This window comes from Lactuca serriola, chromosome 9 (genome assembly GCF_051521515.1).
Source record: "Lactuca serriola cultivar US96UC23 chromosome 9, Lser_US96UC23_V15, whole genome shotgun sequence".
Lineage (NCBI taxonomy): Eukaryota > Viridiplantae > Streptophyta > Magnoliopsida > Asterales > Asteraceae > Lactuca > Lactuca serriola.
The window spans coordinates 152,735,204-152,754,154 of NC_136416.1; positions in this window are offsets into that span (position 1 = coordinate 152,735,204).

Consider the following 18,951-nt stretch of genomic DNA (forward strand, 5'->3'; position numbering starts at 1 on the left):
TAGTATTTTCAATCCTTTGGTTCAAGGTTAATTAAGTTTTGGAGAGTACAGCTGGTAGCATCGTGATATTTGGAGTGTAGCGGTACGACGCTTAATGGAATTTGCGGTGCGATTGGTCCATTGGACCAAACCCTATATCTTAGGATTTGGGGCATATTTAAGGCCATTAACCCTATGGTTTCATCATTTCACCAAATTCCATCATTAGAGAGCATCCTCTTACAGCCCTAGCATCTCTTCTTGTGTTCTTGAAATTCCATTTGTGATTCGCGAAGCTTGAAGATGAAGGAAGATCATTGTGGTGCTAAGGAACCTTGTTTCAATCCTAGATCCAACTTTGTATTCATATTTCTAGAACTTTGTAAGTATAAAGTCTCAGTCTTTATCTTTAGTTCTTAGATCTATTTATTATGTCATTTTGATCCTTTTTGGTCTATTTCTTGGGAGCTCTTGGAGTTTGGAGAACTCTATAACTTTACGATTAGATTTTATGAATTCTAGACTTGATTATTGAAGGAAAAAATGAGTATGCATGTATTCCCTTTAAGCCATGCATGAGTTATAATCATCTTAAAGTTAGGGGTACAGTTTTGTAACACCCCGTTGTAACGACCCAAAATTCACGCCCAAAAATTTCATTTAAAATTAAGTAGTTTGTAAAACATTTGTAGTAAAACGTCATTCGATCATATCATTTCAATAAACACATCTCGTGTCTAAATACCCAACACATGAAAATAGTAATAGTGTTAGAGTACAATCCCAGAATATATCATAATGCGGAAAACCAAAGTGTGTGTGTATGATGTGTCGCTACCGCGCCGGCTCCTTCCCCTTCGCTGAAGAGGTACCTGAAACAAAACTGAAAACTATAAGCACGAAGCTTAGTGAGTTCCCCCATCGTACCACATACCATACAATCATATCACATACATACTGTCAGGCAATTCTAGGGTGCCCGACCTACCCGTACGACCATTCTGGGGTGCCGTCCTACCCGTGTCAAGCCATTCTGGGGCGCTGACCTACCCATGTTGAGCCATTCTGGGGTGCTGACTATCCTTCGGTCCTGATAACCGAACCTCGGGGAATATTTCACCCCCTACTACTACTATCACATATAACATAACATAAACATATTATCAGACATATCTGGGGTGCCTGAACTACCCTTCGGTCCTAACAACCAAACTCGGGGACTGGTCCCCTCCTACTACCTCTATCGCATATAACATAACAAGACAGCATGTAAATATATCATCACATACTGTCAGACGTATCTGACTACCCTTCGGTCCTAACAATCGAACTTTACTTCTATCACATATACATATCATGCTAGCATATAACATATCAGGTAGTAGCAAACCTAGATGATATCACAAAAACAATCATCTATCATACATATCCTATTGGTGGGCCGGCATTGTGGCCTTAGACCCACCGCTATTGGAAGGTAACTCACCTCGAAGTAGCTGCTGATCCGTACGGGAACTTTTGGCTGCTGTTGTTGTTGCTCCGAAAATCCTCCGACTATAATTCCCACAAAACACACAGTCAAAGTCTGATATCTACTCTTTGGGTAAAATGACCATTTTACCCCTGATCAAGTCAGGTCAAAGTCAAATTTCATTTGACCCGACTCGCCGAGTTGGCTCGCCAACTCGTCGAGTCCCTATCCAGTCGATTGTCCTCACTGTCGTCCCTACTCGTCGAGTTAGGCATAGACTCGGCGAGTTCTCTTTCTAAACTGATATCCAATTGTCCTTCATCCGACTCGTCGAGTTGTATGAACAACTCTTCAAGTTCATCTTCATCCGATGAACACTTTGGTCTGTGACTCGCCGAGTTGTATGAACAACTCGTCGAGTCTGTTCTTGAGGCAAGAAGATTGCCTTGGACTCACCGAGTTAGGGCATTGACTCGCCGAGTCCCTCCATTACTGAATCTGGCTTCCGATTCACTGAGTCCACTTATAGCTCACTGATCCCACTCGGCATAACTCAAAAGGGGAAAAATCGGTGACTCGTGACTCGACTCGCCGAGTTCGAAGAACGACTCGCCGAGTCACATGCATGCAATTACTATATACTCGATTCTGCTTGAATCTAGTGTGTTCCATTCATGGATCTGGGTTTTTAGGGCTTGATTAACACGTAAAGTTTCCAACTTTACGTGTAAATAAACACCAATGAAGGTTTTAGGGCTCAAAATATACTAAAAGAGTAGATCTAGGGCTTTCATGCAATATGGCTCCATAAAGGCAGTAGATCCGGGCTCCTAGAACCCAATCATGCCTAGATCTAAAGTCCCTTAACACTATAAGCTCATTACTCAAAGATCAAGACTAGAAGAGGCCTTAAAATGACTATCATAAGCTCTTAACGAGATAATACTGAAGGAACAGAGAGGGTTTCGAGTCTAATACCTCTAGAAGCTCTGAAATGGCACAAAGATTCTGGATCTTCTTCCTCTCCTCTTGATCTACCTTCTTCTTCTCTCCGAAACTTCAATGAATTTCACCAAAAGCACTCAAATTACCAAAAGAGGGGTTAGGGATTCGAGAGGGAGTGTTCTGGACGCAATGGGGGCCGTTATGAGGCACAAAACGACATTTAAATAAGGTGCAACCCTTTGAAATTAGGGTTTCTTCCAGACCGGCGGACTCGCTGAGTCCAGGATATGGAGTCGTCGAGTCGCCAACTTAAACGTGCTCGATATCCCGACCCTACTCGTCGAGTCGGGCCTACAACTCGCCGAGTTCCAGCTAAAAATGCAAAAATACTTAGTTTAAATTACATACCAGGAACCAGGTGCTACAAATCTCCCCCACTTATTTTAGACTTCGCCCTCGAAGTCTGTCGCTCGCTCCTGGAAAAGCTCGGGATAGTGCTCCCTCATCTCTTCCACCGGTTCCCAAGTCCACTCCGAACCCTTCCAGTGCTGCCATTGCACCTTTACTAGCTCCACCCTTTTGTTCCTCAGATCCTTCGACTTCCGGTCGAGGATCGCTACTGGCCGCTCAGTCTAATTCAGGCTGTCATCAACCTGAATATCCTCTAAAGGCACCACCGCTGAGTCGTCCACTAGGAACTTCCGCAACTGAGAGACGTGAGAAGTGTTGTGGATCTAACTGAGTTCAGCTGGCAGATCCAGCCGGTATGCCACCTTGCCCACTCGGGCTACAACCCTGAACGGTCCGATATACCTTGGGCCCAACTTGCCCCGCTTCCTGAATCGGATGACGCCCTTCCATGGCGACACCTTCAGGAGAACCATATCCCCAACCTGGAATTCCAGGTCTGATCGGCGCTTATCGGCGTAACTTTTCTGCCGACTCTGAGCGGTCTGAAGCCTACTCCGCACCTACTGAACCCTCTCGGTCGTCTTGAGCACCACTTCGGTGCTCCCCATGATCCTCTGGCCAACTTCACCCCAACATATAGGGGTCCTGCACCTTCTTCCGTACAACATCTCGAAGGGAGGACGGTCAATACTCGCGTGATAGCTGTTGTTGTATGAGAACTCAGCTAGAGGAAGATAGGTATCCCAACTACCACCAAAGTCTAGCACGCATGCCCGCAATATATCCTCAAGAGTCTGGATGGTCCGCTCACTCTGACCATCTATTTGCGGGTGAAAGGCGCTGCTAAAATGCAGACGAGTGCCCAACTCGTCATGAAACTTCTTCCAAAACCTGGAAGTGAAACGCACATCCCTATCTGAAATCACTAATACCGGCACCTCGTGTCGCGCCACTATCTCCCTGATATAGATGTTGGCTAACTTTTCGGCCGATATGCTCTCCTGAGTCGGAATAAAATGGGCGCTATTGGTCAATCGATCCACGATGACCCATATCGAATCCACTCCTTGCGCGGTCCTGGGAAGCTTCGTGATAAAATCCATCGTAATATCTTCCCATTTCCACAACGAGATATCCAACGGCTGCACCTTGCCGTGCGGTCTCTAATGCTCGGCCTTGACCATACGGCAGGTCAAACACCGCTCCACATACCAAGCCACATCCCGCTTCATGCAGGGCCACCAATAGTCTAAAAGAAGATCCCTATACATCTTCGTTGCCCCGGGATGAATGGAGAATCGGAATTTGTGCGCCTCCTCCATCAAGACCTGGCACATGCCTCCGTGATACGGAACCCACACCCTACGGTGTAGTGTCAATAATCCTCGGCTATCATAATCGAAGGAGGAAACCTGAACCACTATGCGCTCACTCTTCCGGTGTTCCTCCTTCATGGCCTCCTGCTGGGCTTCCCGAATCCGCTCCAATAGCGGAGTCACCACTGTCATCCGCACGCAAATATCTCTGATCGGCGCCGCCTTGCGGTTAAGCGCATCGGCCACCACATTGGCCTTCCCCGGGTGGTAAAGGATCTCACAGTCGTAATCCTTTACCACGTCAAGCCACTGACACTGCCTCATGTTCAGATTCGGCTGGTCCATGAGACACCTCGGGCTCTTGTGGTCCGTGTAAATGGTACACCGAACCCCATAGAGGTAATGCTACCAAATCTTGAGGGCGAAGACCACCGCCCCTAACTCTAAATCGTGCGTCGGGTAATTCGCCTCGTGAGGCTTCAGCTGCCTCGAGGCATAAGCAATGACATGCCCTCTCTACATCAATACCGCGCCCAAACCTGAAATTGACGCGTCACAGTATACCACAAAATCCTCTACGCCCTCTGGCAGGGCTAAGATTGGCGCCTCGCACAGTCTCTGCCTCAGAACTTCAAACGATGCCTGCTGCTCAGGCCCCTATCGAAAGACCACGACTTTCTTGGTCAACCGTGTTAGGGGTACGGCTATCTTGGAGAAGTCCTGAATGAATCTCCGATAGTAGCCCGCTAATCCTAGGAAACTCCGAATCTCGGATGGAGACTTCGGAACCTCCCACCTCATCACGGCCTCCACCTTGGCTGGATCCACCGAAATCCCGTCCTGGTTGACAAGGTGTTTGAGAAATTGCACCTCGCGCAACCAGAACTCACACTTGGAGAACTTAGCGTATAAGATCTCCCTCTTCAGGGTCTCTAACACCTCTCGCAGATGCCCCTCGTTCTCCTCCTGCGTCTTGGAATAAACCAAGATGTCGTCAATGAAAACTATCACAGACCGATCCAGCATCGGTCTGCACACGCGGTTCATGAGGTCCATGAACGCGGCAGGGGCATTGGTGAGCCCAAACGGCATCACCACGAACTCATAATGGCCATAGCGCGTCCGAAACGCGGTCTTCTGCACATCCTCATCTCTGACCCTCATCTGATGATAACCCGAACGCAAATCGATCTTGGAGAACCAAGATGCTCCCTGTAACTGGTCAAAGAGATCATCAATCCTCGGGAGCGGGTAACGGTTCTTTACTGTTACCTTGTTCAGCTCCCAACAATCTATGCACATCCGATACGACCCGTCCTTCTTCTTCACAAACAAAATCGGGGCTCCCCAGGGTGAACTGATCGGTATAATGAATCCCTTGTCTAACAGCTCCTACAGCTGTGTAGAAAACTCCTGCATCTCGGGAGGAGCCAATCGATATGGTACCTTGGCTATCGGAGCCGCACCAGGGACTAGGTCGATCCTGAACTCTACCTGTCGTTCCGGAGGTATTCCAGGAAGATCCTCTGGGAACACATCAGCGTAGTCTTGTGCCACTAGAACCTTGCTCACCGTCGCCTTACCCGACTCCCGGGTATCCATAACATACGCGACATATCCCGCGCAACCCTGCTGAAGGTAGCGCCTAGCTCTCGCTGCTGAACATACTGTGGGTCCACGTTGTGGCCTCTCACCATGAATCACCAACTCTCCCCCACTCGGGGTCCTAATCCACACCAGCTGCTGTGCGCAATCTATCACCGCCCCATTAGGGCTCAACCAATCCATGCCTATAATCACCTTGTTCCCACGCAACGGAATGGGAACCAAATCCACCAAGTAGCACTCCTCAAACAACCTTAGGACACAATCTCTGAACACTGAAGATGCTTGCACCGATCGATCGTTGGCAATCTCTACCTCCAAAGGGCAATCCAACATGCCCGAAGACTCAGTAAACCTCTTGCTAAGCGCAAGAGAAAAAACGATCGGGTGGCACTCGAGTCAAACAACACCTGAACTGGGATACCATTCACATGGAACGAGCCTAACGCATATACACAGAGCACATATCAATATCATAACATCATAAAAATAAAATAGAGGGAAAGAATCATACCCTTCACCACATCGGGTGCGGTGCGTGCCTCCTCGGTAGTCAGCTGAAATGCCCGACTCCTCACCGTTGGAGCTTCCGCCTTGCCCTGCCGGCCATTAGTGATCCGCAAGGTCGCTGGAGCTGGCGCCTTCACTGGCACTAATGCTGCTGTCAACTGGGGGCAGTTGGCCTTCTTTTGGCCCCTCTGGTTGCAATGGAAACATAGCAACTCAGACGTCTGAATAACCGAGGCAGGGGCAATACAATCCCTGCTAAAGTGCCCCGCCTTGCCGCACTTATAGCAGCCCGAAGATCCCAATCCGCATGCCCCCTCATGTGGCCTGCCGCATTTCCTGCAGCGGCCCGGTCCCGACTGGCCTTTCGGCCTACCATCTGATCCCTTGGGCTTCTTCCCCGAAGCCCCTCCAGTAACCTGCCCCTCCTCTGCCTTCCTCTTCCGGATGTGCTCCAGATCTATCTCCCTTTCCCTTGCCCTGGCAATCATAGAGTCTAGGGTAGGGCAAGCTGAAAAACTGACATGCTCCCGAATATCAGCTCGTAGCATGTCATGATAACGGGTCCTCCTCATATCCTCATCACCCGCATATTGGGGCACCAACAACGCCCTCTCCCGTAACTTGGCGGTGATTTCCGCCATAGTCTCCGTCGTCTGCCTCATATCTAGGAACTCTCTGGCCAGCTGTTGAAGCTCAATAGCCGGTGCAAACTCTGCCCTAAACCTGGTCACAAAGTCCGACCAGGTCAAAGCCTCGACAGCCGAGGCTCCCAACGAGTCACTAACGGACTCCCACCAATCTCTAGCTCGGTCTCGTAAACACCATGTTGCATACCTCACCTTCGACCCCTCAGGGCAGAAGCTAGTCAACTGTGCAGAGTCAATGTCTGCAATCCATCGCCTGGCAGCTATGGGGTCCTTCGCCCTGTGAAAGTCCGGCGCATCACTGCCCTTGAAGTCCTTAAAGGACAGTGTGCGAGATGCCGACTGGCCAGATGCCATGTCGCTCCTGAATGCCCGGAGGCGATCCTCCATCAACTCGACTATCCCTTCCTTGATCGACCCGAAGATAATGGGAGTCGACTCAAGGATGCCTCTGGTGATCTCTGACGCGTTGAACTCACGTAGCATCTTATCTGCTGGCTTGGAACCTGATCCCGAACCCGATCCCTCTCCAAAACTGCCACCTGCTGGCCTCTGACGTAGTACCACCATTATGCAATACACACAGGCAACCATTAGTGATACTGATATCTCTAAGGTATCACATCTATTACAAGTTCCCCAGTCTTGTCTTAGCCTTCCCTAAGTCGGGTACGGATCCTCTGCTTCCAGTAGTACGGGCCCATACTACCTTCCACATCTATCTGTACCTTCCTCAAGGACTGCCTTGACTCCACCAGATCCCTTTTTACCACTGCTGATCTCTGCTACTCTTATCCTAGGCTTACCCTAGGAAACCTCTGACTCTACCAAACCTGTCCTCAGCTGCTGAAGGTCTCTTTGTAATGCCAATTAGCCATTACCTGAATACAATCACATGCAACAAGGCTCGGATAATCCTTCGAGTAAGGGACTCATCCCACAACGGTTAGGACTCAAACAAGAGCTACGCCATAGGGTCAAATCCAACACTATGAGATTATTTAACCCTGATCACATGTGACTTTAATGTATTCACCTAACAGCTAACTCTCATCACTCAAGGCCCACAAAGCACAAAGCAAACAACATTCGAACAAAAGGAAACAATCTTAAGCAACTCTATCCTCATAACAGGAACTGCACTAGCATACAATGTTAAGCTCATACTATCAGGCATAACCTAAAGAGGCTATCCTACTGTTGTCTACTCAAATCTAGCATGCACTCTCATAAGCTGAAGCATATAAAGCAGGCACATAAGACATCACTCCTAGATCCTTAGTTCTATTCTAGCATGCTGTGCTATCGAATCTGATAAACATAATATAAAATTGTATGGGTACTTTAGGGAATACTTACTTGAGCTCGGCCGGTCGCGCACATCACACACTTCTTTCTTTCCTAAAAAAACTCTTTACTTAACTTTTAGAAAACATTTCCTTTTTTAAAATCTTGTAATCCCTCGATTTGAGTCCAGACACTCCCGAAGGTGTGTCCGAATCCCTCAAACCAGGGCTCTGATACCAACTTGTAACGACCCAAATTTCACGCCTAAAAATTTCAATTAAAATTAAGTACTTTGTAAAACATTTGTAGTAAAACGTCATTCGATCATATCATTTCAATAAACACATCTCGTGTCTAAATACCCAACACATGAAAATAGTAATAGTGTCAGAGTACAATCCCAGAATATATCATAATACGGAAAACTAAAGTGTGTGCGTATGATGTGTCGCTACCGCGCCGGCTCCTTCCCCTTCGCTGAAAAGGTACCCGAAACAAAACTGAAAACTGTAAGCACGAAGCTTAGTGAGTTCCCCCATCATACCACATACCATACAATCATATCACATACATACTGCCAGGCAATTCTGGGGTGCCCGACCTACTCGTACGACCATTCTGGGGTGCCGTCCTACCCGTGTCAAGCCATTTTGGGGCGTTGACCTACCCATGTCGAGCCATTCTGGGGTGCTGACTACCCTTCGGTCGTGACAACCAAACCTCAGGGACTATTTCACCCCCTACTACTACTATCACATATAACATCACAGAAACATATTATCAGACATATCTGGGGTGCCTGAACTACCCTTCGGTCCTAACAACCGAACTCGGGGACTGGTCCCCTCCTACTACCTCTATCGCATATAACATAACTAGCCAGCATGTAAATATATCATCATATACTGTCAGACGTATCCGAGGTGTTTGACTACCCTTCGGTCTTAACAACCGAACTTTACTTCTATCACATATACATATCATGCTAGCATATAACATATTAGGTAGTATCAAACCTAGATGATATCACAGAGACAATCATCTATCATACGTATCCTACTGGTGGGCCAAAATTATGGCCTTAGACCCACCGCTACTGGAAGGTAACTCACCTCGAAGTAGCTTCTGATCCGTGCGGGAACTGTCTGGCTGCTGTTGTTGTTGCTCCGGAAATCCCCCGGCTATAATTCCCACAAAACACACAGTCAAAGTCTGATATCTACTCTTTGAGTAAAATTACCATTTTACCCCTGATCAAGTCAGGTCAAAGTCAAAGTCAACTTCCAGTTCATCCGACTCGCCGAGTTGGCTCGCCAACTCGTCGAGTCCCTATCCAGTCGATTGTCCTCACTGTCGTCCCTACTCGTCGAGTTAGGCATAGACTCGACGAGTTCTCTTTCTAAACTGATATCCAATTGTCCTTCATCCGACTCGTCGAGTTGTATGAACAACTCTTCAAGTTCTTCTTCATCCGATTAACACTTTGGTATGTGACTCGCCGAGTTGTATGAACAACTCGTCGAGTCTGTTCTTGAGGCAAGAAGATTGCCTTGGACTCACCGAGTCAGGGCATTGACTCGCCGAGTCCCTCCATTACTAAATCTGGCTTCTGATTCACTGAGTCCACTTATAGCTCACTGATCCCACTTGGCATAACTCAAAAGGGGAAAAATCGGTGACTCGCGACTCGACTCGCCGAGTTCGAAGAACGACTCGTCGAGTCGCATGCATGCAATTACTATATACTCGATTCTGCTTGAATCCAGTGCGTTCCATTCATGGATTTGGGTTTTTAGGGCTTGATTAACACGTAAAGTTTCCAACTTTACGTGTATATAAACACCAATGAAGGTTTTAGGGCTCAAAATGCACTAAAAGAGTAGATCTAGGGCTTTCATGCAATATGGCTCCATAAAGGCAGTAGATCCGGGCTCCTAGAACCCAATCATGCCTAGATCTAAAGTCCCTTAACACTATAAGCTCATTACTCAAAGATCAAGACTAGAAGAGGCCTTAAAATGACTATCATAAGCTCTTAACGAGATAATACTGAAGGAACAGAGAGGGTTTCGAGTCTAATACCTCTAGAAGCTCTGAAATGGCACAAAGATTCTGGATCTTCTTCCTCTCCTCTTGATCTACCTTCTTCTTCTCTCCGAAACTTCAATGAATTTCACCAAAAGCACTCAAATTACCAAAAGATGGGTTAGGGCTTCGAGAGGGAATGTTCTGGACGCAATGGGGGCCGTTATGAGGCACAAAACGACATTTAAATAGGGTGTAACCCTTTGAAATTAGGGTTTCTTCCAGACCGGCGGACTCGCTGAGTCCAGGATATGGACTCGTCGAGTCGCCAACTTAAACGTGCCCGATATCCCGACCCTACTCGTCGAGTCGGGCCTACAACTCGCCGAGTTTCAACTAAAAATGCAAAAATACTTAGTTTAAATTACATTCCAGGAACCAGGTGTTGCACCTGTTTTTACTCTATAGTAGAACTTAACATAACAGTTTGGTTTATAAATTCAAAGTAGAAATAAATTGCTTTTTAGCCAAATTAATCATCATAATCATGTAGTAGACGTCAATATGATTTCCATAGATATAAAGAACGCTTAAATCTGACTTCGTATGAAGAAGTTATGATTCTTCGAATTTCTATATTCAGCCCAATACAACACAGTGTGTCGTAAAAAGTGAATCAGATATATATGTTGCTTATTTGCCTAAGTAATGTAAACAAAATTTGTAGTAATCTTAAAAACGAAAGCATGCAAATAAAGAACATCCAAATCTGACTTCGTATGAGGAAGTTATGATTTTTCAAAGTTTCGATGCGACATGGTACAGCAATGTGCGACATAGAAATTGAAATTTAGATCGGTTGATTGTTAGCCAAAAAAATGTAAGCAATACTTGAAGATCTTGCAAATACGAACCTGTCGATAATGGAATTCATATGAAAGTGTTATGTTTTTCGCTCGTACTTTAACAATCTAATTTTTATAAAAATGTGAATTTAAAATAGAGTGAGAATTAGCTATTGAGGTCCATAGGAAATTTGTAGTACTCAGAATTAATTGTGCGTTGATATAAATAACATCGAAAAATGATATTGTATGCAAAAGTTATGGTCTTTCGTAGAATTCAGAAAATACCTGCTTATGATGATGTAGCAGCACTGGAGTGCACCACATGGCCGAGTGAGATCTGGGTCTTCCAACCGACACATCGATGTGGCACCATGAGATTAGGACACGTGGTGCCACGATAGGATGACATGTAGCTTGGTCGGAGGCAATGTCGACCAAGTGGCATGGACCATTGAAACGCTGACATGTGGCACCAACCAAGACTACACGCGTCAGCTGAAGACGCAGTGCGCCTTATTATATGGTATGACGAACCCCCTGTATTTTCCTATAAATAGAAGTCGAAATTCATATCTTTTGTTCAAATCTTCCATCTCCTTTCTCTCTTACTTCTCCAATCCTTGAGTCTGATTTTCCGTAAGTTTTTGAAGTACTTCAGCGAGACGTTGAGATATTTAGGAGCCCGAAAAGGAGCTTTCTAGTCGACATTCTACCCGCAACCTTCACGATTTTCGCTTTAAATTTATGTAAGTTGAGTTGCACTTACTATGCTTTATGTGACATCCCCATTTTCACGGCCAGAAAAGACCGATTTGTTTATGCTTTGTTTTATAAAATCAGAGTAATCTTTTAAAGAAAACAGTTGCAAAATTTGTTCCCAAAACAAAATATGATAAAAATTATCGAAGCATTTCTTGAAAGAAATGTATTTTCATTATATAACAAAATTTCAGGACGTCATGTTCAATACAGACCAAAAGCATAAACAGAACAAAATAGACCTTACAACAGTTATTCATAACTACTGGCCTATAATCCAAAATCTCTCGTCAAGTCCACCTACTTATACTCTTGTGCCATTACCTATAATGCAAAGAAAACTGAGTGGGTCAGGCTTGGGAGCTTGGTGAGCATATAGGGTTTTCAACCCACAATAATATAATTATTATATTTAATTATCAAACAATCAATCCAATTACGCACCCCCATTATCTCCATTTATTTCTTAAAGATTTATCCTAAGAACCGATTACCCTTCTCCCATTCATTCCCTAAGGAACTGGCACAAGGTCTAGTGCTGCCAAGGTTCTTAGATTACCTCTGGCAGCAAACGAGGATCAATCAAGACATCAAATGAGGGGAATGGAATAAGTTTCACCACGAACCTTCATTTGTAAAAGAAAGAACCACAAGATAGTTAAGTCAGGGGTAGTTATCTAGATAACAATGCCTAGGCGTGGTCTGACTATCATGACGTATTATACCCCCAAACTCTACCTATCCCAGCATCGAACTTTGCCTAGCAGTGGCCTGAATACATGAGGTATTTCACCCCCAGACGCACCCTATCCAGCAATATGACACCAGATATACCTATCAATGGTCTATTACGGACACACTTTATTAGGCAGTCTACGAAGTTCCCTTAATTACTTCGTGAAAGAAAACGCTGACATATGAAGCTCGGTCGATCATTTCATAAAAGAAACGCTGACTCCAAAGCTCTTCAAAATAAAAGTATGGAGAAATAATAATAAAGTACTCTCGTACGCTCCCGTAACCGACACACAAAATTGTCAAAAAGACTTTGTACGTGATAGTACTTCTGGCACATTATAGTACTCTGGTATGCGAAAGAATCGTACCCGAGAACATAATAGTACCCTGGCACAAGTAGCACCCAAGACACAGAGCCTTGAAAAAGACTTCGTACATAAAATGTACTTCTATACGTAGGACGTACTCCATCGATCATCAATCTCGCAACGCACGTACTCTTAATAAGAGACTACCCAATGTCCGAACTTAATTGAACTAAACATTCCATTTAAGTCTTAACCCATCACTAGGAAAACCTACAATGTTTATAATCAACTTTTGATATTATCTCCATTTAGGCAATGCTAACTAGTGTATACTTAACACAGAGTTTTAAGTAATAATATCATATATTCACATCTTAACACATATTGAACCATAACTGATTCGCACGTTGTATATCATCAAATATATCTAACCCGTATTTCGGACAATAAGAAATACTTCACATACATATGTATATTTCATACTTTAATCAATACACGTATTAAAATCACCTTCCTTAAAGGGATTATACACATGATACCTTATCGGATGAACACGTAGTTCTAAAATACATAATCCGTACTCCCGGATCTTAAATTTGCCTCATTACCTAATCCATATTCCCGGATCTAAAACTAGCCTCTTGATCTGATCCATACCCTTGGATCTAAAACTAACCTCCTGCTCTGATCCATACTCTAGGATCTAAAACAAGTTTATCTCTTTATCCTTTTATCTCATGGCCCAACCCACCTTTTATCACCTACCAACAACCTCATCTACTCATGTTCTACCAAACATATTTTTAGATACAAAATACATATATAGTTTAACTCATTAAAACTTATATAATTCATCCATTACACAATCATCTCAAATAAACAACAATATATTATACACATAGCACGTATTTCATAGATAATACTTAATATTTATGTGTTAGAAGAAAGTGACCACACACTCACTTGATTTAGAAGATGATCGGACAACACTATGACTTGTAAAGGTAGTATTCTTCGGTAGATCTGGAAGATCTTCACAAAAATTTGCTTCTCGTGGGCAGAGCTTCGGCTCAGGAATCTCACTTCTCGGGATCTTCGGGGCTTCGGTACTTGCTTCGGGGCTCGGGAATGATACTGAGGCTTCGGGATACTTCTTGCACGAAAAACGAGGTAAAAACGCGAAAGGAAGGAAGAATGGAGCAATAGAACTCGGCTGCACTCGACTTCCTTTTATAAGGGGATGAAAACCCAAATTACGTTGGGCGTAATGTGGATAGGGTCGCTGACTCCCCCCCCCCCCCTTCGGATAATATCGAAATTTATAATTAAATTAAATATAAAAATTATTTAATAAACTTCAAAAATTCATATCTTCCTCATACAAACTCCGTTTTCGACGTTCTTTATATCCCCCGCATAGGTGAGACTACGCTATACAACTTTCGTTTAGACTCCGTTGGCTAATTTTAACTTTATTTTTATTATATTATTTTAGTAGGCTGGGACAGGAAAACTCCGTTATAAATTCGTAACTTCTTCATCCGACGTTCGTTTTCGCGTATCTTTTTATCGTTTCACTACAATTGACGAGATCTTCGATTCTCGTTTAGATTGTTTAGGCTAAAAACCGCTCGATCTCAAATCGAGTATTCGGGCTGCATACTGCTAAGCTGAAACTTAGAAAAATCATAGCCTCCTCATACGAAGTCAGATTTGGACGTTCTTTTTATGCACGCTCACGGTTTAACGAACTCTACGACTTTCGTTTAGATCTCTAAGGCTAAATATCGCTCTAAGTAAATTCACTATTTACGTCACGCTGTGTCGTGCCGGTTCTGTCGCGAAACTTCGACAGGTCATAACTTCTTCGTTATAACTCGGATTTCAACATTCTTTATATGTACGGAATCGTTGTAACATATATTATAACTTAGTTAAGATTATTCATTCTAAATAATCTTCTATCAAATAGTCATTTTTGACGCTTAACGTCTCTAAATTGACTAGCCCGGATCTACGAGCGTTACAATTATCTTCCCCTTAGGATGATTACGTCCCGAAATCATCAACAAAATAGGACTTACATAATGATTCCACACGTTATTTCTTCATCCTAGGTAATTACCATAACTTCTATGTTTCCTCGAAAGAGTATTTAACTGTATGGCTTTTTTGACTGCAGACGATGCCCAATCATGCATCTGCTTATCGTACCATGTTGTACTTTTCAATCGTAACCTTTGAGTTACCAAATAAGTCCTTATTATGGACTCCTTCTTCTTCTTAGGATAAATACTTTCCTTTATCTAGTAACAGATTGATGGGTCATGTTCTACTGACCTCTCATCGCATGATGTAACGCTTTGACTCAAGTCTCTTAGAGTCAAATTCCAAAATGGAATATACCTTCCTTCATATTCTAATGTGATATAATCACATTACAGCATGTAGCATTTCTACTTGCAAAATTCTTTTAACAACGAGTGTGATACTATCAATCGCATTAATTTCAACCTTCTGACTTACATCAGATGTTATTTCGAACTTGGTTCTCTGAACCACGTAACATACTCACCGTAGTCAGACTCAATTTGACTATGACCACTAGGGTCGAATTAACAATCATCTTACTAGTCACTACCGAAACAAGGGTAATGACACACTTGAACAAAACGGAATCAATTACTAGCTTCTTGGTAACCTTGTGACTTTCCCTGATCCAAGTGCGATTCCTGTGCTTCCGGTAGTATATGCATCTACTACCTTTCACACCTACTCATACTCGTCCCAAGTATTGTCCCGCAGTCGACCAAGTCACCATACAAGAAAATCACAAAACAATTTAACACCTATGAATGTGTCCAAATAATCATAAACAATTTCCCTAGACTCTACTAGGACGTCTTCATTGCTCAATCTTCAATCATCAACTCTACTTCAACTCGATTGGTGATGAAAATATCAGACGATGAGACAACTTCAAGAATTTCATCAATCGTTCCATCATCCTGCCAATCGAAGGTGTACCTCAGACGTACCATACTCCTCTAAACGTAGTGTTATTTTATAAGACATATTCTAAAGGCAAGATACCACTCTTATGATATCTCCCGATAGGTGTCATTCACTATCATAAGCCTTTTCATTTCCTCCATTTACTCAATGCTCTACGAGTCTTCACCATGACCTTTTGTGCACCCAAGCGGACATTCGGTGTACCAAGCGAGAACTTAAGATAGGAAAGCTTCATTTACGATAAACATATAAATCTCCTTATCACTCTGAAACGTTTACATGCTAGGTCTAATATCGTAGTCATACGATTAGAATCCTACACACATAAGGTTTCCAGATCCGGTCGGCAAAAAACCATAGATTCGAACAAATAATAGCATCAAAATAGCTATCACACAAAACATTTAGCACATAAAAACATTTTAGGCATCATTCCTAAAATAAACTAGTGTTTGTGTCAATTTAGGTGTACTACCTAACATATTTTAGACACACTCCTCACAATCATTACTTAGCATTCTAAGTTTAAGTCTAGAAATTTCCTACAAATTCCTAGTTCGCTTAAACTAATGCTCTGATACCAACTGTGACATCCCCATTTTCACGGCCAGAAAAGACCGATTTGTTTATGCTTTTTTTATAAAATCAAAGTAATCTTTTAAAGAAAACATTTGTGAAATTTGTTCCCAAAACAAAATATGATAAAAATTATCGAAGCATTTATTGAAAGAAATGTATTTTCATTATATAACAAAATCTCAAGATGTCATGTTCATTACAGACCAAAAGCATAAACAGAACAAAATAGACCTTACAACAATTATTCATAACTACTGGCCTATAATCCAAAATCTCTCGTCAAGTCCACCAACTTATACTCTTGTGCCATCACCTATAATGCAAAGAAAACTGAGTGGGTCCGGCTTGGGAGCTTGGTGAGCATATAGGGTTTTCAACCCACAATAATATAATTATTATATTTAATTATCAAACAATCAATCCAATTACGCACCCCCATTATCTCCATTTATTTCTTAAAGATTTATCCTAAGAACCGATTACCCTTCTCCCATTCATTCCCTAAGGAACTGGCACAAGGTCTAGTGCTGCCAAGGTTCTTAGATTACCTCTGGTGAACACGCAATTCCCAATAATTAATGAACACCTAGTTCAAGAACACCTAATGAACACTTAGTTCCAATATTACCCAATGAACACCTAGTTCACAAACACTTAATGAATACTTAGTTCAAATATCCCTGATGAACACTAAGTTCAAATATCTAATGAACACTTAGTTCGAATATCCCTGGTGACCCCAATCACCTAAGGAACACAGAGAATGAAAGCTCTTAGTTCAAACAACGTGATAATAAAGTATATCTCGATCCTGCGAAACCACTAATGTCATAAACACATATAAATTATATTTCTAAAACAATATATCCCCTCTCGTCGATCCCCGCATACTGACCCTATACGATGATCTTACGAGATCTAGCCTAAGGAATCGATATGAACCACAAACTGACGAAGCTGCTTCGGAAATTCCCTGGAAGCAAACGAGGATCATTAAAGACATCAAATGAGGGGAATGGAACAAGTTTCACCACGAACCTTCATTCGTAAAAGAAAGAACCACAAGATAGTTAAGTCAGGGGTAGTTATCTAGATAACAATGCCTAGGCGTGGTCTGACTATCATGAGGTATTATACCCCCAGACTCTACCTATCCCAGCATCGAACTTTGCCTAGCAGTGGCCTGAATACATGAGGTATTTCACCCCCAGACGCACCCTATCCAGCAATATGACACCAGATATACCTATCAATGGTCTATTACCGACACACTTTATTAGGTTGTCTACGAAGTTCCCTTAATTACTTCGTGAAAGAAAACGCTGACATATGAAGCTCGGTCGATCACTTCATAAAAGAAACGCTGACTCCAAATCTCTTCAAAATAAAAGTATGGGGAAATACTAATAAAGTACTCTTGTACGCTCCCGTAACCGACACACAAAATTGTCAAAAAGACTTTGTACATGATAGTACTTCTGGCACATTATAGTACTCTGGTATGCGAAAGAATCGTACCCGAGAACATAATAGTACCCTGGCACAAGAAGCACCCAAGACACAGAGCTTTGAAAAAGACTCCGTACATAAAATGTACTTCTATACGTAGGACGTACTCCATCGATCAACAATCTCGCAACGCACATACTCTTAATAAGAGACTACCCATTGTCCGAACTTAATTGAACTAAACATTCCATTTAAGTCTTAACCCATCACTAGGAAAACCTACAATGTTTATAATCAACTTTTGATACTATCTTTGTTTAGGCAATGCTAACTAGTGTATACTTAACACAGAGTTTTAAGTAATAATATCATATATTCACATCTTAACACATATTGAACCATAACTGATTCGCACGTTGTATATCATCAAATATATCTAACCCGTATTTCGGATAATAAGAAATACTTCACATACATATGTATATTTCATACTTTAATCAATACACGTATTAAAATCACCTTCCTTAAAGGGACTATACACATGATACCTTATCGGATGAACACGTAGTTCTAAAATACATAATCCGTACTCCCGGATCTTAAATTTGCCTCATTACCTAATTCATATTTCCGGATCTAAAACTAGCCTCTTGATCTGATCCATACCCTTGGATCTAAAAATAACCTCCTGCTCTAATCCATACTCTCGGATCTAAAACAACTTTATCTCTTTATGCTTTTATCTCATGGCCCAACCCACCTTTTATCACCTACCAACAACCTCATCTACTCATGTTCTACCCAACATATTTTTAGATACATAATACATATATAGTTTAACTCATTAAAACTTATATAATTCATCCATTACACAATCATCTCAAATAAACAACAATATATTATACACATAGCACGTATTTCATATAAAATACTTAATATTTATGTGTCAGAAGAAAGTGACCATACACTCACTTGATTTAGAAGATGATCGGACAACACTACGACTTGTAGAAGTAGTATTCTTCGGTAGATCTGGAAGATCTTCACAAAAATTTGCTTCTC